Genomic DNA, 22,546 nt, shown 5'->3' with positions numbered 1-22,546 from the left:
CCCTTGATTAACTGGCACAAATCTCTAAAACAATTCGATATTCCTTGTTCTCTATGTTGGAAGGTCAAAACTTGACTTTTCAATCACTAGAGGACCTTCAAAAAATAGAATTATCGTTACTTGTGCAAAATAATTCACTTCTAGGCCCAAAAAAATCGACTTGTTGGAAAATAGTCTTCTCTTGCCCAAACGAATTTCTGGACTGGTTCCTTTTACCTTGGAAATGAGGCTTTTATTTTTTACTTGAAATCTTTCCTTTGAAAATAGCTTCAGATAATTTTTTGATGAATTTTCCACTTGGAAGGTAATTAATTTTCCCTTCATTTTATTGTTTTGACAATTTATAGCTTAATTTTTATTTTTATTTTTGCTAGAAATTTAATTATTAGACTCGAGGGGAATAAATATTTTTCCACCCTCTAAGTGTATCTAAAAAATATTTTGGTAATGGTGTTCTAAGTATAAGGAACCAACACTTTTACATCAAGATATTACAAAATCAACCCTTAGAAGGGGAAATACACAGACTCAGCCTCTTTAAGACTCAACTAAAATTTGCGACAAGACACATGATCTTGTATGAGAAAAATACATAGACTCGATAACACTAGGACTCACCTAAGACCTTGTCAATGAGCTCCAACCTACCTTTGGGGTATATCTGGGAGAAAAACTCTACCAATTATCCGTGTTTACAAACACAAATAATTTGGTGAGGTTAAAAAACTCCCTAGAGTGAAACCTTTTGAGAAGAATCATAGGCTTACCTAGGTGTTGTTACATGGCTTAATATTTGATGAAGAAAGTGTATCTAGGTTTGGTCTTCATAATGACATGATCTTTGTATTTGATGTAATAAAAGAGAATAAATTATTTTTGTAATCTTGTTGCATGGGTTTCATGAGCAAGAAGTGTTACTACGTGAAAGACTTCTTCTTGATGTCTTTAGGATTTATTTAAATGTCAAAGAGTCATATCATGTGTATATAAACTCTTCATGAGTTTATGTAAATATGTACAAGTCTTCAAAGTTGTCTAACAGCCCTCCAAGACCAACATCAATGCCTCAAAAACAAGCCTACAAAAGTTTGCAAGCAAAATCATTAAAGGATCTTCATGTCGGCTTCAATAAATAAATTAAATATATATTTAAATGACATGTCGGCTCAACACAAGGTCACGTCGGTTCAAATGTTCATCTCGGCTTGCATATATGGCACAACTACTATAAATAGCCTATTGAATCATCCGCAAATGGGAGAACAAAACTCGCTTGGAGATAAGGCCACAGTCAAGGGTGAAGGTCGCAGTAAAGGGAGCCGCAGTCAAGCCGCAGTGATGAAGAGTCAAGCCGCAGAAAGCCGCAGTGATGGAGAGGGAAGCCGCAGTAGGAGCCGCAGTCAAGTGTAAGGGTGCCACAGTCATGGTAAACCGCAGTAGCAATCTGGAAAATCAAGTCTCAGATAAGGACGTTGTATTTATATGAGTTCTGGGCTATTTATAGTCTCGGACATAACCACGGTGAGCCGCAGTCTTGATGAAGCCCTCTCGGTGGTCTCAGCATAATGGGTAGAAGCATTCATGACTGTGATCATTCTATACGCAGTCACCTACTTGATGATCACTACCTTTGTCACGACTACAGTCTAGACATGGTGTGAGGAGAAGGGTCATAACAATACAATCTGGGCATAGCTACATATATCTTTGGTGAGAGTGCAGACACAGTTCTAAGAAAGAAGGATCTCAACAATACTCTGTTTTCGGCATGATCATCATTGTCACACAGTCTTGAAAAAGAGGATCACTGTGATCAACCTGTCTCGGCATACCTTCTAGGACAGTCATGATCCCAATCGTAACCATGATCTTGATAGTGGTCCAAAAAGGATCTCGGTGCAGTACATTGAATATATATCAGTCATGATCTCATTCTTTAAGGGCAAAACAGTGATGGTGCAAAGATCGTCTTAAGGCATGATGTTCTCAATGATGATAGCAGTAATGGAGATCTCAGAAGTGCAGCGAGGATGATGATCCCAGCAGCAATGAAGAAGAGGATTGATGTCTTGGTCTTGGAGTGGCTGAGTGCGTCAAGGGTCATGGTCTTGGTATTCGTCAATAGAATCTCTATAAGAAGAATTTACGCATGGGTTTTCCTCTCCAAGAGGGAGAGGTTTTGGCCCTGCAAGAAAGCCAAACATTTGTGTTCTTGTCTCTTTTGTTTTTGGTAGCAGTTTGATGAAGTGATTAAATACACTAATGATAGAATGGAACATCTAACTATGATAAATTGTTTAAATACTTCACAAATTGTTATATAATGAAGAATCAAGCTAATATCTACATGCCCTAGATTCTTTAACAATATTCATACTAGAACCATTTTTACATTACAAAAGTAGAATTTGGATTACAATGATGATATTGACATAAAAAATTTGTTCCACTATTCTATACTCTGCTTCTTGGCTTGTTGACATGTACATGGTCAACAACCGACATGGGTCCACATAGATCAGAATGTATGAGTTGTAGAATATCATTGGTCCTGCTTTTGCTAGAGGGGAGCGGCCCCTTTGTCTTCTTTCCACTTGCACATCCCAAACACACTCCATCATGATTTGATTGATCCTCAAGCATTCCAGAAACCATCCTCCTTACTTTAGGCAGGGCTTCATAGTGAAGATGAGCAAACCTTCGATGCGATAGCTCGCTTTGATGATTGTTGTCATGCACTAGTGCTCGCATCGGTCTTCCATTGACTCTATAGAGTCCTTCACTTCTTGATCCTAAGGTGAATGCATCCCTCATCCGGGATTCCATAGGCCAAGTGAGGACCTTTCCTCTAATGAAGGCAAATCTCATCCCTTTGTCTTCCAAGACAGATATAGACACAAGGTTCTTCTTCGATCTCAGTACATACATAACATCATAAAGATGTATGATTTCCCCAGAACCCAAATGAAATGTAATAGAGCCGAAACCCTTCACGCGATAAGTAGAGTTGTCTCCAAGAATGATCTTCAAATTAGTCCCCCTCTCAAACGATATCGAGTGAAGTCTCTAGTGGCCCCACTATCTACCAACCAACTATCAAATGAATTTGGAGGAGAGGAACTAGAAAGAGCAGAAATGAGTCCTCTCAACCAGGTTTGAGAGGTCTTCACGATACCCAATGAAGTGTCTAGTGGCCCCACTATCTACCGACCAACTATCAAATGAATTTGGAGGAGAGGAACTAGAAAGAGTAGAAATGAGAAAATATTCAGATTGAGTAGCAGCTACATTATTTCCATAGCTTGTATTCCTTGATATATTTTGAGGACGACGACCTTCATCACGATCATCTGGAGCATATTTTCTTCTTTTATTATTGAACCTGTTGTTGTTGAACGCACAATTGTTGTTGTATGACCTAGGAGCATTTTCATTTTCTGTAGTCTTTCGCAAAGTGTCCATACCTATGGCACTTGAAACATTCAACTTTGTCCTTCTTAAATCTTCTTTGAGAGTCCCTGGATCCTGGTTTTCTTGAAATGGTCTTCCTCTTCTTTCTTCTTCTTGTCTTGAGCAGCAAAAGCAAAGGGATCTCCTTCTTCATGCTTATGAATTCTCTCTCAGGAAATCATCTTGGTTTCCTCTCGAGTGTTTTTCCAACCAGCTCATCTAATGTTGGAAGCTTGTCATTGTTACTAATAGTAGTAATGAATGTCTCCCAAATTGGAGGAAGACCTTGAAGAGCAACAAGTACCAACTCTCTATCAGACATAATTTCTACAGCAATCACCAATTGATCCGTGAGTTGTGATAATCTCATGAAGTATGACTGAACAGTATCCCCCTTCTTCATCTTGATGTCCTTGTTTTGATTTTTCAAGGAGAGAATGTGGTTAAAATTGTTGACCTCATACATCCCAACCAGCTTATCATAGATATCCTTAAACTTCTTCAACTTTGCAATGTAAGTAAGCAAATGATCTCCCAAAGAATCAATAATTATTTTCTTGGACTTGATCTCACCTTTCTTATACTTGGCCTTGGCAACAGCTGGAGCATTTTCTGGAGGTTCAAGTACCTTTCCTTCCACATATTCCAAAACATCATTTTCATCCAAGGTCACCTCCAATCTGATCTTCCAAGCAGCAAAATTTGATGAGTCATTCAGCGTCTATGCATTCTTGAATAAGGGAGACACCTTGACCAAGTAAGCTTCTTCCAATTAGATTCCTTCAAAAGTGATTGTTGTTATCTCTTGTCTCCTTGAGCGTGTCTTTACCTCAGCTCTAATACCATGCTAGTTTTTCGTTATTTTATGCTTAGCACAATCACTTATTCCAATTCTTCTTCAATTAGTAATCACTTCTCAATAAATTCAATCTTCCCATGACAGAAAGTAATTGTAGATAGAATACTAATTCAAATGCAAAAGAAAACAACCAAGAACAAGAACAAGAGAGACACAAGATTTCGTCAAAGACCAAGGAAACACCCATAATGGGGAAAACCCTTTCAATTTTTTCTTCTATTAGATTGTCATCAAATGTTCAATAAAGAGACAATGTTCCAATTCATCAACAAAGAGTCAAAGGTCAATAGCTTTGACTATCCAATTCAACTAACCAATATCCAATGAGAGATGAACCCAAAAGTCAAATATGATCAACAAGTCAAATTTGCAATTCTGGTCAAAGTCAACAGCGGTAGTAACAGCACTAATCAGTCAACATTCAATAGTCCTCTAAATAGCTCAGTGAAAGCAACATTAAATTTGGCTTTCCAAGATCGATCAAAGGCAGTGAAAATAGTCAAACTTCAACCCAAACAAATTTGGTCAAAGTCAACTCTTTAACCTGCAAAAACCCTATGTGCCGACCTACAATCAACATGGGTCAAAGTGCCCAGAAAATCTCAATCAAAGGAGCAACCAACTTGGCCTCCAAGAACAGATCCAAATTCGTTCAAACCAAGTCAAGATATGCCAAGTCAACATTGCTCAAAGGCTGGTCAAACTGTCCCAATCAGAAAGACAATGCAAAAAACAGAAAATGCCTTCTTCCCTTCGCACGTGTGAGCTTGGGCCTCCTTGTGTCAAACCTGTACGAACCAAATCAATCAAGAGAGAGATATGATGTGTTGATGATGCTCCAAAGTGATGTGACATGAGGTCTATTTATATGTGATGGAAGAGACCCAATTTGTCCTTGAGGCCAACTTGTACTTTGTGCACATGCGGGTTTCACATTAAAATAATGTTTTTCCTTGACCAAATTAAATTCTTCCAAGGCCTAGGAGGGGCTTCTCTAGATGAGGAAGTTTGTCCAATGGAGGGAATTTCTCCCTGAGCTTCCAAATTTCAACACTAGGTGATGGGATAGCACCTCTCGAGGGAAGCTCTATAGGAAAATATGACACTTCAAAAGATACTTTGCTCCCTTTAAGAGACCTAGAAAGAACTTGCACGAGATCTAGAGTTTCATGATTTATCGCGGAAGAAGGTAGTCCCAGGACTGAGGCAAGGAGAAGAAAGGGCTTCTTATGATTTACTCAACCAAGTACTATGATCATACAACCCTCAAGGAGGTCCACAAGTCAAGGAAATTAAAGCTAGGGTTTCCCTCTTAAGGCACACCTAGGTTAAGATATTTTATGGATGAAAACCTACGGGAAGCTTACCAAACCTGGAGGTGTTGTAGGTAAGACCCTAAGCTTGATGTATGTGCTTCCGGAATTCACCAATTTTTCCTCTAACGCAATTTGCTCTATGCCCTAGCCTAGTATTCCTATTCAAGGGGGTTGAATTTCACAAGAAGAGAAATATGGAGAAGATGTGAAGTTGATCACCAAAGGCTTAGACCAATGCCTCGTCCTTTCGACATATGGAGTCCTAGATGCTTTAGATTAGCCAAAATTGTCCTTAAGGAGGTCAAGAATTGATGCCCTAGATACCAACCCTCAACAATTACCCACTCAATGAATTACGGAATTTTATGGAGAAAAACAAAATTACCACTAGAAACATTCATCACATGTCATAACATAAGTAACATATGCAATTGCAAACCAAATAGCTTTCAAAAATAAATCTTCAACAATTAGGGCACAATATAGCATTAATCTAGTTGCAACAATTCCATACATTAGACATTATTTCAAGAAAAAATTCAACAAAAAGAACTTACAAGATGACAATATGATATATCCATCCACAATTCAAGAGATAGCTCCAAAGAAGATCAAAATTTCAGCTCCAAATATCGAAATGCATCCAAGATCATCTAATAGCCAATCCAAGAACGAGTGTGAACTTTCCAAAAAGGTCGAAATTCCCAAGTGTGATGATGATCCAATACAGATGAAGTTAATTTCTATTTATATGAGTCCTACTAGGTCGAATTATTAGCCTAAGCCCCTCAACATTATAAAAATGGGGAAGATACATCCCTTCATCACGAGCCGACCAAGTAGCTTTTTCAAAATAGGAATTTACCAACCAAAAGCTAGCCGAAATTATGATGTCATGTTGATCTAGGGTCGTTGGAAGTCATGCTTTTAAACTAGTCCGGTCTAACTCCGACTCGGCCTGGTTGACCGGTCAGAACCCCTCACCGAACCGACTCGGCCAATTAAAAGCTTTAGCAACATACCAATTGAACCAGTGGAGCCCAATATAAACTGGCCCGACTCGACAACGAGAAAAAAATGGTGGGCTATGCAGACTCCAATTTTTATTTTTATTTTACTAATTCCTAGCCCCTCTACCCTCTCCCATGCCTATAAAGGTGACCCAACCCCCTCATATTTCCTCACAATTATCTCATTGCATTTATGTGAGCATCTGTGAGGATTTGGTGAGTAGTTGGAGTTGGTTTTTGGAGCAGCATTGAGGAGGTTCTTGGGCGATCTTTGGAGCAATATTGAGCAGTTTATTTTTGGAGCAGCATTTGCCATTGAAGAGTCGGTTTTTGGAGTAGCAGTGAGGAGGCTATAGGTATTTTCTTTTACTTCTCAAATCTCCTTGTTTTTCATTTTTTTCCAGATCTGGAAATTGAAATGAATAAATTTTCTAGAAAAAATAAGAGTTGTTTTCTTTTCTTTTCATTTTTATACTTTTGCCCTTTCATTTCCAATTCCAATTATCAAAAAATGGCTCCTAAAGTGAAAGTTGCTTGGGCATATGCTGAGATGATTGACAACCAAATGTATTGCAAATTTTGTCATAAAAAAATTAAGGGAGGTGGAGGGGGCATTCACAGGCTGAAACAACACTTGGCCAGTATTAGAGGCCAAATTGTCCCATGTGCAGCACCACCAAAGCAGATTGGGGAAATTAGAAAGGAGTTGCTAGAAAAATTTGAGAAGTTTGAGGAAGACAAAGCTAGGAAAAAAGCAATAGAGGCTGAAATAGGGAGGAAGAGGAGTCTAAAACAAATGATGGTGGCCAACCCCAATTTTGATTATGAGGGCTCTTCATCTATCCCTTGTATTGATGCATCCAACCCCTTTCGCTTTGTTCCTCCCTCTTTGGAGTCTATTCAAGAAAAGGGTAAGGGTAAAAAGAAGGGTGGTATCAAAAGTTATTTCTCACCCTCCTCTCCCTCTAATAGTGCACATGGTCCTCAAGCTCATCGAAGTCAAATCCAACCTACTTTAGATGACCATTGGAAGAAGGAATTGAGAGAAATTGTATGTGATTACATAGCTAGATGGTGGTATGATGTTGATATCCCCTTCAATGTTGCCTATTCACTGTATTATGAACCTATGTTTGATGCCATCATTGTTGTTGGTAAGGGCTTCAAAGGCCCTAGTATGCATGAATTAAGGGGATCTCTTTTGCATAAAGAGGTTATGTCCAATGAGGAGTATTTGAAAGATTTCAAAAACTCATGGGTGAAAACAAGATGTACGATCATGTTAGATGGATGGACTAAACAAAAGAACCATACCATCATAAATTTTCTTCTCTTTTGCCCACAAGGAACCATGTTTCTAAAATCAGTTAATGCATCTGATAAGGTGAAAAATGCACACTTGTTGTTTCAAGTTTTGGATGAGGTTGTTGAACAGGTGGGGGTGGCTAATGTTGTTCAGATCATCATAGATAATGCATTTAACTATGTTCTTGCTGGTAAAATGTTAGAGGAAAAATGCAAAACCATCTTTTGGACCCCATGTGTTGCACATTGCATAAACATCATGCTTAAGGATATTGGTAAAATAGATTGGATCAAGAAGATTGTAGAGCATGCCAAAAGCATAACAAAGTATATCTACAATCACTCGTGGATTTTGATCCTGATGAGGAAAAACACAGGGGGCAAGGATCTTGTTAGAACTGTCATCACTAGATTTACAACTCACTTTTTGACATTTCAATCTATGTTTTCCCAACATAAAAACTTGCAGAAGATGTTTTTTGGTGATGAATGGAATGGATGCCAATGGGCTCGCAAACAGGATGGCAAAGACATCAGATAGAAAGTTAATGACGACATATTTTGGAAAAAGGCAACAAATATTGTGAAAATTATTGAGCCACTAGTTAAGGTGTTGCGGTTGGTGGATGGGGAAACATTGCCTATGAGTTTCATTTATGAGGCTATGGATCAGGCAAAGGAACAAATAAAGGCAACATACAAGGATAGAGTGGCTAAGTATGGACCAATTTGGGAGATCATTGATCAAAGATGGAACAATCAACTCCATGGCCCTATACATGCAGTTGGGTATTTCTTGCACCCAAGGTATCATTATAAAGCTCAGGTGGGAGAAGATTTGACTGGGAAAGTGAAATATGGATTGTATGAGTTCCTTGAGCACATGGTCCCTGATGAGAGAGATTGGTTGGAGATACACTGACAGATCACTTGTTTCAGTAGAGCCATAGGTACCTTCGAATAAGACCTAGCAAGGATTGCAAGGGGAGTAGATGAGCTAGTTAAACAATTTCAATTTTCAAATTCTTATTTCGTTAAATTGTTTATAATTTGGATATAATTTGTTGAACTAACTCATTACACAACTATGTTTTTGTAGCACACTGGTGGGAGGCATTTGGTAGCCAGTGTCCTCAATTGCAGAAGTTTGCAATCTAAATTTTGAGTCAAAATTGTAGTGCTTCTGGGTGTCAGCGCAATTGGTCTGTCTTTGAGAGGATTCACATGAAGAAGAGGAACAATTTAGAACAAAAACAGTTAAATGATCTAGTCTTCATCCAATATAACCTTCGGCTAAGGCGCAACCAATTGTTGAACAAAAAACTCGATAAATATCCCATTGTGTTGGAAGAGATTGATCCAACCTTCGATTTGTGAAAATTTTTGAACCTACACACAAGAAATCCTAATGCAATCATTGGTTTATCATCCCCTACTTGATATTACATTCAACAAGTTATTTTATTTATAATCAGTGATGAAAAACACTACTGCAGACTACACTAACATACAGATCATAAACTGAAAATATATGAGACAAACACACAAGGGACACCATTATTTTTGGACAACAAGTCCCCAGAAAAACCCAATGCGGAAAAACCGGTGCAGTAGATAGAGGGTTTGTATTATTAAGCAAGCAAAATCTGAGCACAACAGGTTGCCTCTCACACCAGCTAACCTTTTAGAGAAATATCGGCAACAAGAAATACATATGATGGTTTACCTCGTTCTCCAAGTCACAACTGATCCACTGAGTGGCCTAAGACCGGCAAACACTATGAAATCCCAGCGCAATCACCGCTTGGGCCAACATCTTAACTCTAGGAGACTGCATCACCCCTTCTGCTGGATCGATTTGTTGGAGGAACATTGTTGCTCAACCCTCCCAACTTAGAACCTCGCTTCTCCGGCAAAATCTTCAACTTCTGACGAATATCCTGCACTGCCACTGCAAGAGACCCTCTTGGCCCATGTCAGCACTGCGTGAGCCCCTTCCTGAGCTGCGTAGGCCTCTGCACTGCCTCTATGATGCTACTATTGTCTCTCTGCCTGGTACTCTTTAGCTCAGAACTCCTTTCCGATCCAAATCTCTGCTTCTGCCCCTCTCACTGCAACTCGATTTTTTCCACAACCCTTGCCCAAGAAAAAATCGAATTGACTGATCACTTGGTGTATTTCCAACTAACCCTCAAGCCCTCTTATACTTTTCCTCTTGATGAATGAATGGCCGAGATTAAGTCCCTAATCAACGACTAAGATTAAAACAGACTTGATCCTTGCCTCTTAGAAGCTTCTCACCCATATTTTTATTAATACCCATTAATATTTTTATTTTCCTAAGTTTAGACTTAAGAACCCCATTAAAAATATTAATTATTTTAATAACTCACAATCCGGACGGAATTTCTCCAAACGATTTATGGGTCTTGGAGATCTTATGTATTCTAGCCCCTCCACAAAATTTCGAAGCTAGAGCACATTTGATGTTACCCCAAAATCAACACTACATCTTAGCGAGGAATGTTCTCTAGCAATACTTCCAACTAGAAGCATCACACTGATCCATGTCATCGGTCCTTTGTGTTGTTGCCCTTCATCCACTGCACTGTTGCACCCTGTACTACTGCCCATGACACTGCCACTGCCACTGTTGCATCTGTACTACAGCTCCCTCTCATAATGTTGCACCATGTTGCCCATAGCACTGCCACTACTAACTGCTGCACTGCAACTCAGTTGCTGAGAAGTAAGCAACTGAAATAAGTCACCCAAAAGTTGACATACTGGTCAGCCTGGATACCTCGTGATGTTGAAGTTACCTCTACTGCTAATATGTGTTGATCCTCTGATGCTACTGCATTGTTGTTGTATCTGCTCTGTGCCTCCCGCACTGCTCAACACTCTACTGCGTTGCTTCAGACTTTGGCACTCTAGCTCAGCCACTATCGCTCCATGTTAAAATTGGCAACTAGAGTCAGACTCCATGTGGGTCATCTTATTTATGGCAGCAGATATTTTTTTTTGATTCCTCTCTTCGAGAGGTGTAGGATTGATCTAAAGATCATCCGATTCTGACATGTATTTATGAAGATATGAATTTATTTGTATTATTTGGCAATTTGTCAAGGTCGACCAGCAAGCAAATTACCCAAGCTCAACCTCAACGTTGCATTATAAATAGAAGATACTTCAAGTCATTTGAGACACACTCATCTCTTGTGATCTCTCTCCACTCGTTTGGGTTTTGGTGGAAAGAGAGGTCTAGAGGGAGAGCCCTAGCCGCAGTCCTAAAATAAGGAGACATAGCCACAGGTAAAGAGAAGGATCTGGCCGCAATTAAGAGGAGAACTATACGCAGTCAAAGAGACGTCATATGCAGCACTAGGGAAGGCCTAATACGCAGTCCTAAGGAGAAGCTGTATACGCTATCCTAAAGGAGGTCAAGCCGCAGTGAAGAGAGGCTCCTATCCGTAGTTCAAAGGTGCCCTAGCTGCAAGTCAAGAGGAGCCTTAATCTGCACTTAAAGGGAGGCCCTAATCCGTTGTCAAGAGAGCCCTAAAACGCAGCTAAAGGAGACCCTAAAATGCAGCCAAAAAGGAGACCCTAAGCCGCAGTAAAAGGAAGCCCTAGCCACAGTCAAAAGGAGGCTTAGATGTTGTCAAGAGATGCGTAACACACAGCAAAAGGTAGTCACTAATCCGCAACCAGAAAAGGAGAGACCCTAGCTGCAGCCAGGGAGACCTTAGCACAAGAAGAAAAAGCGTTAAAGAATCATGGTCAGATTGTTGTAGGTGACAACACAGTGATAGAGGTTGTTCCAGGTATGAGTTAAAGACTGCCTGCAAGGAATGAGAGCCGCAGTCATAAGGTGAGGCTGTGTGTTGAAGAAGTCTGCCCCAAGACTTAGATCATATCTATGTAGGGCTAGTTTCATATGCAGATTGGATGCTCATATATATTGATGTTGTTTTGAGCTCATTTACTACAATGTTGCTATGTGCTAGGCCACAGGCCATAGCACCATAGCAAGGGTTTCTTAGGGCTACTCTCTTAGGACTGTTTGGAGATTATGAAAGTTTAGTACTACTTCAGGTGCCCTTATCAGATCAGCAATTCATCACAGTCAAGGGAGTTTAGGGCTGCATATTTTGCCCTAACCAGAACTGTTGGAGCAGCTAGCAATCGAAGGAATGTTGCATCAGGATATGCTACAACACTCTTAATGATTGAAGACTGTCATAATTATATACTTTCTACTACTGTCATAAAATTTCAGATTTGTATATTTGTACTATCTCTCTTTCTGCTGAACTATTGAAGAATATAAGAAGAATTGACCAAGGGTTTCCCCACATTGGGGTTTGTCCCTAGCTGGTGCCACATCTTGTGTCCTCTTGTCTTGGCTTGTCTTCTACTGTTTTATGTTTATGTTCTATCTACATTTTACTATCATGCGGATATGATTGCTAATCTGGAAATTGATATTGGGCTAATAAGAAATTTGAATTAAATTGCTCTTAAGCATAAGATCATACCAAAATTTAACATGGCATCAAAGTTGAGGTGAAGACAAAGCCCAAGCAAGAGTGAAAGAGCAATCACCGAAGATAGTTGGAAAGGACAAAAGGCTCAATGGGTTCCTCATCCCACTTCTCCACTGAAGACAAGCTCCGTGAAAATTTTGACTATCACAGATGGAAGATGTCTCTTGATCTGACATTGGAAGAACAAGAAGTATTGGATTATGTGAAGGGTAAAATCCCTGAGCCTCCATCAAATGCACCGGTTGCTACAAAGAACAAGTAAACCAAGGGTGAAGTCAAAGCAAAGAAGATTATCAAAGATTCCATTGACAAGCGTCTGGTGGCCTACAGCTCCGTTCTAAACACCTCCAAGGAGATCTACAACAGATTGGTAAGCATGTTCAAGGTTAGTGATGCAAATCAAATTTTGTTCCTAAAAAATAAGTTTAAGGATATTAAGAAGGGCAAGGACGAGGATATTCAATCCTACTTCTTAAGGATCACCGGGATCAAGAATCATCATCTATCGACTGGAGAAATCATATCTGACAGGGAAATTACTATCACTACCCTTGGAGGACTCCCACCCGAGTGGTATATAGTTAGAACCACTATTCTCAATAATGATCAAATTCCAGGGTTTGAAGAATTGATGTTGAGATGGATTCAAGAAGAACCAGGATGGTGGAACAAGAAATGCCTTCTAATAAAGGCAACCCCACTGCTTTCTCCGTTCATGCCAAAAGGAGAAATAATGCAGGGTCTAAACGTCACTTCAATGGAAAGCCCAGATCTAAGGGTGGAAGGAAGGGCAGATGCTTTGCTTGCAATAAGTTTGGCCATTATGCGAGGGTGTGTCCAAATAGAAGGGACACATCACATGATGTTGATCACAATCATTCTAGGGGCAACTTCAGCAACAATGATCGAAGGAACGACAGGTACAATGGCAAAGGAAAAAGGAATGAAAGACATCAAGGAAATGGTCGACCCTCTAAGAAAGCCAGGAACTCCAAGTATGAAGAATCAAATGTTGTTTTTGATAAGCAAAAGGAGTATTATCTTATATCGGCCCTCTCCACCACCTCTCCTCCAGATACTTTGGGAAATTGGCTTATTGATAGAGGTACTTCAAGGCACTTCACCAGATACAAGGGAACTTTCTCTAATTTGATAGAGAAGGAGACAAACTTGGAAATTATTCTTGGAGACGATGCCACCTATCCCGTAAAGGGTGTAGGGAATGTTACTTTTCAATTGGATCAGGGTAACTCGATTCATTTACAAGAAGTTCTTTATGTCCCTGATCTCAAGAAGAACCTGGTGTCCATTTCGGCAATGGAAGACAAAGGTTACAAGGTGGCATTCATCGATGGAAAGGTACGTGTTTGGAAAAGGAATTTTAAAGATGCTTTTACTCTTGGGTTCAGGGTTGGCACTTTGTATCAAGTTGCAGGAAGTAGATTGGGGGCCATGTCTTGCAACACATCTCTTCAAACTAAACTATGGCACCTGAAGTTTGCCCATCTTCATTGTAAGGCCCTACCCGATGTAAGACAAATGGTGACAGGGATGCCCAAGTTCAAAGAAGAGCATGAAGGTATATGTCCAGGATGTACGGAGGGAAAACTTACAAGAAATAGCAAGACCATAGATGTGGAACAACTCAAAGGGCTTGAGGTTCATGATTAGGAATCTCATATAAGCAGGATGAAGAAAGCTCTCTATAGTTTGAAGTAGGCACCCGGGACTTGGTATGAGAGGATCGATAGTTATCTAATGAAGCTGGGATTCACTAGGAGTGAAGTCGATCCAAACCTTTACTTTAAGGTTGAAGATGATAGATCTCTCATACTGGTACTTTATATGGATGACCTCTTTCTGACAGGTACAGACCCTCTCATTTACAAACGTAAGAGGGAGTTGGATTCTGAATTTGGAATGGTGGACTGCAAGCCTGTGACTACCCAGATGGAGCTTAACTTTAAGAAGTTATGTGGGAGTCCTGTCGGACCTGAATTGGGAAATGCTTCTAAGTATCATCAACTCATAGGAGCACTGATGTTCTTGGTGAACTCCCGTCCGGATATATGTTTTTCAGTTAGCATGTTGAGCCTATATATGGTTGAGCCTCATCACCCACATTGGATCGGTGCCAAGAATCTTTTGAGATATCTTCGGGGGCACAATCACTTATAGACTGAGATACACTGCCGGAAATGTGAGGCTGCATGGTTATTCTGATACTGATTAGGCAAGAAATATGGTGGATCGCAAAAGCACTTCTGAGTGTTGTTTCTCTTTGAATTCTGCTTCGATATCCTGGATGAGCAGGAAGCAGAAGTCGGTTAGCACCGCTAAGCTTGAATACATGGTTGCGAGTATAACCTCGTGTGAAGCTATCTGGTTGGAGAAGCCCTTCGATGAGTTGTTTAGACACGTGCTAGATACCACCGTGATCCTCTGTGACAACCAAAGTGGGATTCGATTGTCAGAAAATCTCATATTTCATGATCGCTCCAAGCACATTGATATCAGGTACAATGAGCAGCAATAAGGCTCCATCACATTGGGACTGATGTGCAAGTCGCCGATATTCTGACGAAGCCCCAGGGAAAGGTCAAATTCTTGACTTTCCGAGAACGACTAGGATTCATGGATAGACCCTCTCCTGAGGGTCTTGTATGATATGGATATTGAGCTCCGGGGGGCATGGGGTACTTCATGGAGCGATGAGCAACCATAGGGTGAGTGGTTCAGCCTTCCCCAAGTGGTTTGTTATGTAGGCAAGATGAGTGGCTCATCCTTCTCTTGCTAAGACACAATCATAGGGTGAGTGGTCCAGCCTTCCCCTAGTGATTTGTTGTGTACAAGGTGAGTGGTTTAGCCTTCCCCTGGAATACCCCATCGCGACATGTAGGCAGGATGAGTGGTTCATCCTTCTCCTGTCGCGACATCCTACCCATGCAGTCTGGGACTCATGGGAAGTACCTCTCATTTGGCCAATGATTAGGTAAATGAGGATAGGGACCATAGTACTACCGATGGACGCATCATGTACTACCACACTCCCTATGCTAGGATGATATTGATCTAGGATCAATTTGCAACTGATTTCGGATCAGTAAGAGTGGTATGAGACACTATCTTTATTTGGCACTGATTTCGGATCAGTAAGAGTGGTATGGGACTAACTTCGGGTCAGTAGAGAATGGTATGATACATTCTCGATCACTTCTTCTTCTTCATATTTCAACAAACATAGCAGAGCAGTGCAAAGCAGTGCATTGATGATAGAGATAGTACAGACTAGCAGAGGGAGTTCTCCCTAGTTGAGAGGGAGTGTTAAAATTGGCAACCAGGGACAAACTCCATGTGGGTCATCATATTTATGGCAGCTGATATTTTTTTTGGATTCCTCTCTTCGAGAGGTGTAGGACTGATCAAAAAATCATCCGATTCCAATATGTATTTATGGAGATATGAATATATTTGTTTTATTTGACAATTTGTCAAAGTCGGCCAGCAAGCAAATTACACCAACTCAACTTCAACGTTGCATTATAAATATAAGAGTCTTCAAGTCATTTGACACACACTCATCTCTTGTGATCTCTCTCCACTCGTTTGGGTTTTGGTGGAAAAAGAGGCCTAGAGGGAGAGCCCTAGCCGCAGTCCTAAAAGAAGGAGACATAGTTGCAAGTAAAGAGAAGGATTTGGCCGCAGTTAAGAGGAGAACTATACGCAGTCAAAGAGACATCATATGCAGCACTAGGGAAGGCCTAATACGCAGTCCTAAGGAGAAGTTGTATATGTTGTCCTAAAGGAGATCAAGCTGCAGTGAAGAGAGGCTCTTATCTGCAGTCCAAAGGTGCCCTAGCCTAAGGTCAAGAGGAGCCTTAATCCGCACTTGAAGGGAGGCCCTAAAACGCAGCTAAAGGAGACCCTAAAACCAGCCAAAAAGGCGACCCTAAGCCGTAATAAAAGGCAGCCCTAGCTGCAATCAAAAGGAGGCTTAGACATTGTCAAGAGAAGCCTGACATGCAGCAAAAGGTAGTCACTAATCCGCAACCAGAAAAGGAGAGACCCCAGCTGCAGCCAAAGGGACCTTAGCACAACAAGAAAAAACGTAAAAGAATCATGGTCAGATTGTTGTAAGTGACAGCACAGTGATAGAGGTTGTTCCAGGTATGAGTTAAAGATTGCTGCAGACTTGATCCTTGCCTCCTAGAAGCTGCTCACCCATATTTTTATTAATACCCATTAATATTTTGATTTTCCTAAGTTTAGACTTAGGAACCCCATTTAAAAATATTAATTATTTTAATAACTCACAATCCAAGTGGAATTTCTCCAAACGATTTCTGGGTCTTGGAGATCCTATGTATTCTAGCCCCTCCACAAAATTTCGGAGCTAGAGCACATCTGATGCTACCCCAAAATCAACATGATTGGGTAGTGGAGACTCAACCAGAAAAGTTTGACCCTGATGAGGATATTGATCTTGATGTTGATACGGAGTTGGATGCATTAGGGACAGTTCAGTTAGATGCAGATCCACTGGTACCAACCCCAAGCCCTCCAGCTGTATGCACTTCCTCTACTCAGTCGCAACACAGGCGCATATCTCGTCTATCCCAGCATGCAGCTAGTGCTAGTGCTACTATTTCTACAGTTTCAATTGGAGATCTTGATGAAGAGGAGCCATGGGTTTACCTGTGTGACTCCGCTTCAAAGTCTGAGCCAGATGATGTTGCCTTGTCTAGCAAAAGTGATCACTAGATAGTATTCTATATTAGTGACTTGTAGTCCTACAGTTGTATTGTTTTGTTGTAGAGGCCATTTAGAGCATCCTTGGTTATGTGTTTTTCTTCTAATATCCATATATTACATGTATTGGGCAATGCATGTTGGAAAATGTAACTAGTTTCGGTCTTCATTATTTTCATTGTACTCATGTCAATATGTATATCTTATGTAATAAGCAAAAGAAGACAAAAAAATTATTATTTTAAAGCATGGGTTCATACTTCTTTTGAATGGACTTCTAGGTAAAGCATGTTCTTCATGCTTCTAGGATTTGTCATGTCATAAGATTTATTGTCACGAGTCAAGAGAGTCAATGTCATGTATATAAGACCCATTTGGGCAAGATGTACCATGTAAAAGAATTTATTTTGAGTCAAGACAGTCAAAATAAGCCTCCTAGCACAAGTCGGCCTTGCCAGAGACAAGTCGGCCCAAAGAGGGTTATTCGACCTCCACAAATGAGTATAAATAGAAGTTGCTCGACCTCATTTGGAAATCAATTCAATCTGCAATCAAGAAGTTCGATCTAGGGTGCGAAATCCACGAAGAAAATCAAAAAACGCAAGGAGAAAAGAAGTTGAAGAAAGAAGAAAGGAAAATTGAGATTTTAGTCAAGGTTTGCCCTAGTTTTCTCTCACACGTCCAAATATTTTGAGTTGTTGCAAGGGCTGAAGTTGCAGACCTACTGCAGGTCCGAAACATTGAAGTTGGGGGGGCGAAATTCTAAGTTTGGTGCAATTTTGGAAGGGTTTGACTGTTGTTGACTTAGCTAGACTTTGACCTAATTGGATGGGCTTCTTGGAGGGTTGATTTAGTGCTAGACGAGGCTTTGGTCTTGAGGTTTGGGTCTTGGTTTTCTCATTTGAAGCAGATTCTATAAGAGAAGAGATTTTTTGGGTTTTCCCCTTGAAGGAGTTTTGCCCTGGCTTGGAGCCTAATTTTGTGTTCATTGTTTTTAATGTTTTGCACTTGATAATTGTTTGATGAAGAAGATCTAATCAAGAAACACAAGAAAGTATATAAAGTTCACGAGCAATTATTAAGGTTAAGGAGAAATTGAATTAATAGTTGCCCTATTGCATTCTCCAACAGTGCATTGGGTGCCATTTTGATATAATAGATATATTCATGAGCAAACTTTGATCATATGTTGTCTTCTATCTATTACTCTAATGCTTTGAGTTTGAAAACATGAATGACAAACTTTAAAAATATGTTTTTTCGTTAAAAAATAAATATTTAATGTACTTTTTACAAAGACCAAGCCATTGGAATCAACTAACTCGAGTCGTTGTCCGAGTCAGAGTTGACCCTCCACCGACGCTGAGCTCGAGTTCGAGTTTTCCAACATTGGTTGGAAGGCCACGTTGAGTATTCTTTGTACCAAAATGTGTGGAAGGGATACATAAATCTCGAACAAGGGGATGGCCTTAGTCTCCATGCAAGTCATCATGTGGGGCCCCAATTTGTGTTTGGGGCACAAAAATTGGTCTCATCGGTCTCTTGATGATAGAATAGCCTGTAATGCTCCAATATTAAAGGACATGCAAGCCACCTTGTAGAAGAAATAGAAAAGGTTGTAGGAATGAGACTGAGAAGAAATACCTGGATAAGAAATTGCCAAGCATGGCAGTCCAAGAATATAGGTATTTCTCTGGGCCTAGATGATACTCTGGTAAAGGTATATCCTTTGCCTAATATGAAGATAAAACTCTTTTTTAGAAGTTTATCTGATCTTTGGTCTAGCGAATACACTGACAAAATGATCTGGACCCTCAAAGTTTTAAATTTTTATCAGCTCATTGGAGGACTTGATTTTGCCCTAAGCATTTTCACAGGAGCAAAACTACTAGATCTTGAAGAAATTCCTATAAAACCTGAATTAGGAAAATTTATTTTATCTTTAGAAGTCCCCGACATTTTTGAAGAATTAGAAGCCTCTTTCTTGCAAAGGTTCGATGAGAATTATGCAGCAAACGACACTTTTCCTCAATACGAGATATTTGAAGGATTTGCTGATTGGGAGGTCAAAGATGGCCTCTGCAGAAAAAAGCCAACTACCAGGATATCTCAGTGCATTCAACGGACGATGCAATATCTCAGAACTTTCTCATCCCCTTGGGATTTTCACAGCCTCAGATTAAGAGAAAGTATTGATCCCAATCCGTTTGCAAAGGTTTTCAGCCATGAAAGGATCGAAGAAATTGAAACCAGCAACAATGAAGAAATGATTAAGCAGCATGCTGAATGGTTCCATGAATTTGGAAATTTAAAGCTGGCGGAAAAACTACAGATTCTGCAAAACAACGAGAAATCCAGCATGCAAGACCTGCGTGGAAGTAACTGGATTTAACGATGAGCATGAAGAGATTTACAGCGTGTGGAGTTGCGTTAAATGCTCGCTTGAACGGATCTGCGTGGAACCCACTACGATTCTTCCAGACGCTTGCGTCCAACGCTTGGAACACCTCGACTGTCTATATGCCTCAAGGTGAACGGATGGATTGGTGCGCAAACTCTTCTTCCAGTTGCTGCTGCTGGAATGAGTGCCAGAAAAAACACGATAGAAGACTCAGGTTTTAGCAATATCGAAACACCACACACGAAACTAATCAATAATTGGATTTGTATGATCAGGAAACCCTTTTTCTATAGGAATAGAAGGAGGAGGAGGTCTTGTTCGAAAGAATCTATCTGAGGCTACTTCCCGGGATGTAGCGTCACCAGTCTCTTACCCACAGATTTCTCACTTTCTCCGGAGCACGACACGGCACAGCAAAGGAGGAAAGAAGAAATACGGAACAATACCAATGATAATCGTAGCCTCCGACTATGCAAAAATGAGCAAAACAAAAAACGAAGAATCCCTTTCCCTCGCAGAAATCATCCACTTCAATTCTACGACTATGAAAAAAAAGAATTCACGTCCTGGAATATTGAATTGACAGCTTGATCAACAGCATCAGATCAAAACAATAACCGCTCGATTAAAAACTCGGTGAATGTGCCCAGAAACAAGAAAAAAAAAAAAAAATCAGACTCCTAGAGAGCGATTTCGAAATGAAACACAAAATTTTTCAAACAGTGAAAAATTATTTCGAAAAAATACCTATGCTCTGATACCATAATCAATGAATGGATTGAATTGATTTACAATGAGCAATGAAGCTCAATAAATAATACAAATGTATTTACAGAAATAGAAACAACAAGTTTCTACTAAGAAATAGAAACAGCAAGTTTCTTCTAAGAAACTACTAATAAGATCACAAACGATCTGATCCGAATGAGCACTAAACACTAAAATAGCATTATTCTAATAAAGAATAGGCAATAGGACCGATATTTCTTGAGGGCTGGGAACTCAAGATAAGAATAGTCCTAGAAGGGCATACTCAGTGAACACCTGGGTGGGTATGTACCTTGAGAGACAATGATGAAAGTGTCTATAGTCATTGGTCTCGCCAACATTGTGCTCTGATCAAATAAGAGATGGAGTTGTCAGTGAAGGCCTTGTTGTGGAAACAATGTTGGTTACTATGATGCTATAACAGAGGTTACCAATCTGATTCTTCTTATGAGAAATTCTTCAGATTGAGAATGACCAAGTACCATTATAAATACCTCCCTAGTTAAGAGGGAGTGTCAAAGAAAGTGTAACTAGGTTCGGTATTTACAAATGTAATTTTGATCTTTGTACTTGTCAAAGAGATATTACTTTTATAAGAATGAGCTTCTTGCTCATTTCATAGGTCTAGGAAAGTCAAAGAGTCAAAGTCATGTCTAAGGAGCTCTTCTTGAGCCTATGTGTAAATGTACATTGTATACTAGTCTAAACAGACCTCCAAGACAAGCACAATCCTCCTGAAGACATCAGCAAGCTAAACGATGTAAATCTCAGTCATGTCGGCCTACAAAATCAAATTAAAGGATGTCATGTTGGTTTGCATTAAAGATGCATCTCTTCAATGGTTCATGTCAGCTTATTATGGAGAACGAAACTACTATATATACCCTATAGGATCTACGCAAAAGAAGACATCGATTTCCTCTGTGATTTTCATGGGTACAGCTACAGGATCTCGGGTGTCTCTGAAGTTTTCAATAAAATCATAGTGAGTAAGCATAAAGACCTTGCAATCTCAGTTCTTCGTATGGGTAATATAATAAGGATCTCGTAGCAGGCAGAGAGCACACTTACTCTCGGCATACTAGATAGACGCAACATATCTATGATGACAGGAGGACACAATCTTGGGTACCTCTGAGTAATTACAATCTCAGTGTAATGATGATCTCGATGCAATGAAAAGAACTCAGTCATAGTGATCACAGTTTCGGCCTTCTTACAGTTTCGGCCTCCTCACTATCTCGACATTCACTAAAGCAACTCCTTTGTCTCGACATGCTTGTGGACACACTCTCGACATACCAACAGTCTCAGCGTAGTTATGTAATGAAGATCTCGGTGCAAGGAAGGAACACACTCACTATCTCGATATATTTAATAATGATCTCTGTCTCGGTACAACTGTGATCCTACAATAACACATTCATAGCATACTCTGTCTCGACACATTGGTGATGAACTGAACGAAGTCATGATCTCGGTCTCAGTATTGATCATGAAAATATCTCGATGCAGTTGTCATATATATATATCGAGATCTCATAGTTTTAATGATGATTTCAAAACAGTGAAAGATCTCAGTGAAGATGTGACAATAGATCTTCAATAATGATATTATTGTGAATATCTCAATGAAGGTGCAGCAATGTTGTTGCAGCAGTAATGAAGATCTTTGTGGTGCAGTGAAGATGAATATCTCAACAGTGACAAAGAAGAGGATTGGTATCTTGGTCTTGGAGTGGCTTAACTAGGTCAAGGGTCATGGTCTTGGTATTCGTCAATTGGAGTCTCTATAAAAAGAATTATGTGCGGGTTTTCCTCTCCAAGAGGGAGAGCTTTTGGCCCTGGCAGAAAGCCAACATCGTGTGTTCTTGTCTCTTTGTTTTGATAGCTATTTGACGAACTAAGAAGACTCACTCTAATAATAACAAGTGAAGACTATGCTAAGAAGAAAAGTTAAAACACCTCACAAATAGTTATCAAGCTAAGAATAATCTCAATTAACTCTCACTGCCCTAGATTCTTTAGCAATTAAAACCCTCAATTGCTGCACTGGTTTTCCCACATTGGGTTTTTCTGGGGACATTGTCCAAAAACAACTGTGTTGATGTGTGTGTTTATTTCTCTCCAATGCAGTATTT

At 39.9% G+C, this 22,546-nt stretch overlaps 1 protein-coding gene across 1 annotated transcript in view; it reads right to left on the bottom strand.

Moving 5' to 3' along the window:
• Positions 1 to 22,546, bottom strand: part of LIS (WD-40 repeat family protein / small nuclear ribonucleoprotein Prp4p-like protein) — a 171,850-nt gene that overhangs the window by 40,942 nt on the left and 108,362 nt on the right. The window lies entirely within an intron of this gene.

Source organism: Pinus tabuliformis, chromosome 1_2 (genome assembly GCF_031772625.1).
Source record: "Pinus tabuliformis cultivar Carrire ecotype Pingquan chromosome 1_2, CPIR1, whole genome shotgun sequence".
Classification (NCBI taxonomy): Eukaryota; Viridiplantae; Streptophyta; class Pinopsida; order Pinales; family Pinaceae; genus Pinus; species Pinus tabuliformis.
Note: the sequence above shows the minus strand (reverse complement) of the source record. Positions and strands in the feature narration are given on the sequence as shown.